The sequence below is a fragment of the Orbicella faveolata genome, unplaced genomic scaffold, assembly GCF_042242905.1.
Source record: "Orbicella faveolata isolate gen_17 unplaced genomic scaffold, um_ofav_v1 contig_24, whole genome shotgun sequence".
Taxonomy (NCBI): domain Eukaryota; kingdom Metazoa; phylum Cnidaria; class Anthozoa; order Scleractinia; family Merulinidae; genus Orbicella; species Orbicella faveolata.
Genome location: NW_028301552.1, coordinates 15,532,069 through 15,537,500, shown reverse-complemented (window position 1 = coordinate 15,537,500; position 5,432 = coordinate 15,532,069).

Here is a 5,432-nt window from a genome sequence, read left to right as displayed (position 1 = left end):
TGTGCCACAGGAATCGCGCCAGGAGGAGATATGTTGATAGACCGATTGTTTTGGTTAAAATTGATGACAAGTTCGTGCCTACACAGCTGAAGCAGTAGTGATGGACGCTGGAATAGAAGTGTAAATCTCAACTTTTTGTAAAGTGCTGACGGTTTTCATGGTAGGAAACGTAAAACTCTGAAGAAACACGAATGGCAATGCAACGTTTAACGTTAGCTAAAGGTAAGCTTAAACTGTAAATATCAACAGCATCAATAATTGTACAGTTACCAATCTTCGGGCTCGCCTCTGGAGTGAGCGGCGAGGCTGATGCTTATTTTTATGAGACCCTTACACCTGGCTGTGCTATGGTGACCATGGTGATGAGTCCTAACTAGGATGAAACAGCTGTCCATGGCTGCCTCTCCACGAGTATCTGGCAGATCGCATGCTAACAGGTTCTGGTCAAATCATGAGGATGTGCAGTGTAACCTGCCAGGGTGGCCCCGTATAAGCGTGTTTTAATTGTCATTGCCAGAGAAAACCGGGCAGTACTAGAAGATCGAGGTCGGCCGTTTACATTCATCTTTTCACAGTATAAAAGCCATCCGAAAAGATTAACAACCATGACATTTGCCGAGGTAAGTGTTCGTTTTTCTTCGAGATATCAGCACATCATGATTTTGGCTTCTCAAGCGGTCGAAAACGGCCGAAATTTCGGGCAACTTTAGGTGAGCCTGAAAGAAGCTTCATACAAATTCTAGAAACTATTATTTTCGTGTGATAATACTTGTCACTTTATTAGTTGACTGAGGTATATTTGATGTCTTTCGCTTTAATTCGACGGTTTTTATGAGGTTCCAAATATCGCCGCCGACTGGCGGAATCAGTTTTGAGCGTGACTCAAATTTTAGCCATTTTCAGCGAGTCGTTTTTCAAAAGTTCGCCAGTTTATTTCCACAGAAAAACAATTTTGTGATAGTCTCTTGCACTGTTATCAATATCCAGTTTAGTTAAAATTGGTATCTACATGCAAATCGGAGTAATAGGCCCTTTGCAGCCGGGGTCACGTGACCAAATTTTTCCTGAAAATTTTTTTATATTATGGGCTATAACTGAGAGAATGCCAGAAATGGAAAGAGTGCATCGAAAATAGCAAAATTGCCAAGTTTGAGGCCCCTGGAATTAAGGAGTAAGTTTATACGACAGTTTGAATTTTCGGAAAAGTTAGAGGATTTGTATGCTAAATGTTGCTGGAGAGCAAGGTCTTAGCAACTTTTTCCACACAAATCTTCTTATTATTTTAAAAATTCGGACCGTCATAAAATCTCCTTCTTTAATGATGGGGGCCTCAAACTTGGCCATTTTGATATTTTCGACATGCTTTTTCCCTTTCTGGCATTCGTTAAGTCATAGCCCATAATTTTATGGAAAATAGCTCACGTGATGGCTTAGCTGCAAAGGGCCTATTGGTCTCGCAAGGTCCAAAAAAAGTCACTAGTCAAATATTTCCCGCCAAATGTTTAGCGAAGAATATCACCTCATTCCGACTTTCTGCGATTGTTATCCATAATTTACTGAGAGATCTGCAAAAAATACTTAGCTGGACTGCAGAAGAGAATTTTTAAGCTGTGACATCGTTATCAAGCTAAGTGAACATTTCAAACTCGCCAAATCCTTACCATTATCTAGGCTAAATTTTCCCTCGAAAATTCTATTTTTAACGTCACGCTGCATGTAAAAACAAAGTGGATCCTCAGTTCGCTGGTCTTATTTGCTGTTTTGTGGAACAAACTCCAAGTTAATACTGAGCGAACCTTTACCCTAAATTTAATTTTGGGACTTCCGCAAACCCCTTGTTAGCATCTATTTCTCGTTTCCGGAAGGCGTAACGCGTCACAGATTCAAAGACTTCGAAATGCGGATCTTACCCAAAGGTTCCTCCTTGGTTTCGAAAACATTAACTGTTCTATCGGATCAGAAAAATCGCCCAGCATTGCGGGTGGCGGGTCAGATTTTCTTCAGTTATTAGCGTGCAAACAAGAGGGTCGTGGAAAGAAGTCAGAGGTGGTGTCTAGTTGGCCCAGCCGAATGTAAACAATGAGGAAATACAGGTTACGACAAAACTTCGCTACTATCCGGCCTACGAAAGGATCACAAAGGACAGACGACTGGAATAAACATCTCAAAACGTGTAATCGTTGCTAGGTCAGGATTCCCAGCGGAAATTTTTCTTGCCTTCATTGTTGTCGTTTGTCAGATCGTCGCAGGTTTGTACACCGTCTTGTTTTCCGTTTCATTTCCTTCCTTTATTACCTCGTGCATGCGATTGACGTCACAGGTTAGTACACCGAGTTGTTTTCCGCTCTGAAACGTTTATTTTCAACAAAAGCAATTTAATGTTGCTCTTGTCAATATCACCACAAAACCCCCTCAATGTGACGAAATTACATCCAAATTAGTATTGGTAATTTCTTGTTAATTTTACTTCTGTTAAAGACAACTATTTAAAGTTCATAAAGCACGAGATTGCATGTTTGTGATCCACGAACGTAAATTGAATTACATTTTGCACGGAACTGAGTTGCTCTGAAGATTAATTGAGATAGTTTTGAGATGGTTATGAAAAGAAAAACCGTGCGGAGGCAAATTAATTTTCATTAACCCGGCCAAAATGTAGTTGTATCCGTGTTAAGAGAAATGGGATGGTAACTCAAGAACATCTACAAAAATAAGATGGTTCAACTGATCTGAATGTCAAAAATAAAACGAAATGATGCAATGTATTGTTAAAAAAGAAACATATTTGTCCAGGCAGTAGTGTTTTTATCCTTCCTACCCCATTCAAGGAGAGTGCAGAGGTGGAACTATGAGGCTGGGAAGAAGTACCATTACATAGTGGCAAAGGAGAAGGGTCTCTTCCCATCTCACCACCATTCACACCCTGCCAGTTTGCAAGGGGATGGAGGAAAAATCTGCTGTCCTAGACGACATTTCAATTTCATTTGGTTTTCTAAGGACTCATTAAATAAAGTTGTTTTATTTTTGACATTCACATGTAAACCAGCTGAAAGGGTTATCATTATTTGGTTTTCTGTGGATTTTCTTGCGCAACTTGCGAGATTGAAAACTCACACCTCAGACCCGCAAAACTGAGACCCTCGAAAACGAAAACTTAGACCCGAAAAAGTCAGACTCTCTGCGTGTCTCGAAAATTGAGGCTCGAAAAATATCACTTTTTTCTGGCAGCGTGTTTACTGTGGATTGCTTCAAGACGACTTATTTGCTGTTCGTCGATACAACGTCATAGGCAGAATCTGCAGAGAGAGGAAAAATAAAGCAGCCCGCGGTGGTAGATTCCTCTGCTCGGATCACGAAAATAATACGCAGCATTCTTATGTTTTCTTTTTTTTTTTTTTTTTTTTTTGGTTGGTTGCTTTATAAGTATAAATCAAATTGATGAAATTTATTTTATACTTGAAAACCATTTGAATTCCAAGTTTAGTTGCAATGGCTCGAGGTGCGTTGCGTGAAATTAAGTTTCGGGTATTATATACTACGGATCCTTATGCTTCGATTAATTCTGCTAAATTAAGAAGTGTTTCCCGGGTCTGAGTTTTCGAGACACCTTAAGACATCTTTGAATCAGCAAAAAATTTTCTCAAGCTTCAAAGCAAGTGGTCGTAAGTCAATTGTATGCACGAGATAATAAAGAAAAGAAATAAAACGGACAACAAAACGGCGTACAAACCTGCGTCGATACAAATGACAACAATGAAGGCAAGAAAGATTTCCGCTAGAAATCCTGACCTAGCAGCGATTACACGTTTTGAGATGTTTATTCCAGTCGTCTGTCCTTTATGATCCTTTCGTAAGCCGGATAGCAGCGCTGGTTGTTAATCTTTTCGGACAGCCTTTATACTGTGAAAGATGAATGTAAACGGCCGACCTCGATCTTCAGGTACTTCCCGGTTTTCTCTGGCAATGACACTTAAATCGTCTCTGTTTAAGAATATTTTGACCGTGTAAATCGAAATTATTGGCTATTATTGACCGTTTGCCAGTTTCAGTAGTTCGTCATCGAAAAATTAAAAGAATGTAGGAAACTTGAAACTGAACGAACGCGAATGGTAAAATCACATGTGGAAACGTCGATGTAACAGTAGATCACTAAACTGAAACTGTAAATGTCAAAAACATTTATTGTACTTCCGCGACTAATTTCACAGAAAGCGAAGTAGCGCTTGTATATCTTTTATCAGTATCTCTCAGTTTTTTGTAATCAAAACCACCACTCTGATATTAAACAAAAGGTTTTAAGTCTCTGTAAAATGTCTTAGCTGTTGACATGACTAACCACAAGCCGCCATGCTTCCTCTTGGTTCGTCAAGACAGCAGGGAAAGAGAACAAAAATGTTATGATGGAACTGTCCAAGTGCAAATAGAATAAAAATGTCGCTTTGCCCTTTCACTTTCAGCTTGTATTGTTAAGTTCCTTTGGTGGGTGAAGTGAAAATTCCTCAGGTATGTTAATGCAAGTCACAAACATTAAAACTATTCTACTGCAGAATTAATTAGCTCAAGGTATAAATTTAAGTACCGGCAACCTCTTCGCATCTCCCAGCTATCGCGCATGCCTTGTCGCGGTAGCTTTGCGCTCCCGGAGTTTTAATTTGGTCGCATCACCTGAAGCTACCTGACTCATTTCATCGGTCCTTAGGAACGACAGGCAAATTTCGCCACCCGCCCACCTCCCCTGTTGGTGGTGGATAAGCTCGGCACATATTCACTTTGCACATCTATTGCCTCAGCAGTAGCGGACTTCTGCCATAGCTTAGTCTAATGCGATAAATAAGGTAATGAGTATGCAGTGAGGATATGACTGTAAATACCAAGAACCTTTCGGATAAGAGTCTCGACACAGGCTGATTTACTCACGGCCATGGCACATAGTTACTTTTGAGAAGCGCTGTGGATAATGGAAGAAGTGAACGCAGTTTCCCCCGCCTCTCCCCGACTAGAATAAATCATACTCGCTTGCTGCAAAGAAATAGTCAGTCCTTTTGTGTTCTGTTACAAGCTTTTAATACTTAAAATTTTGTTTGCAATCATGAACTCTAACTACAGCTGTATTTTGCCTTCACTACACAACCGAACACACTCAAAGGTTATGAGGCATGGGCGCGCTGGTCAGCCAGGCCCAAGTTAAGTTTTAATTGAGACAATAAGCCATCAAATAGCATTCTACATGCGCCAAAGCCGGACACGTAAACCCCAAAAACCTCTCGTTAGGAAAAATAGGGACCGTGTAGCCCCGACCAAATACTGTGGGGCCACCTTTGGGGTTTTAAGGTTGATATATAGTCTAAACAACAGAATGAAAGATAAATCAGATAACGCTATTTGCACAACACTAGGACGAAAAAAATAAACCTTATCCGAAAGTGTTAGTG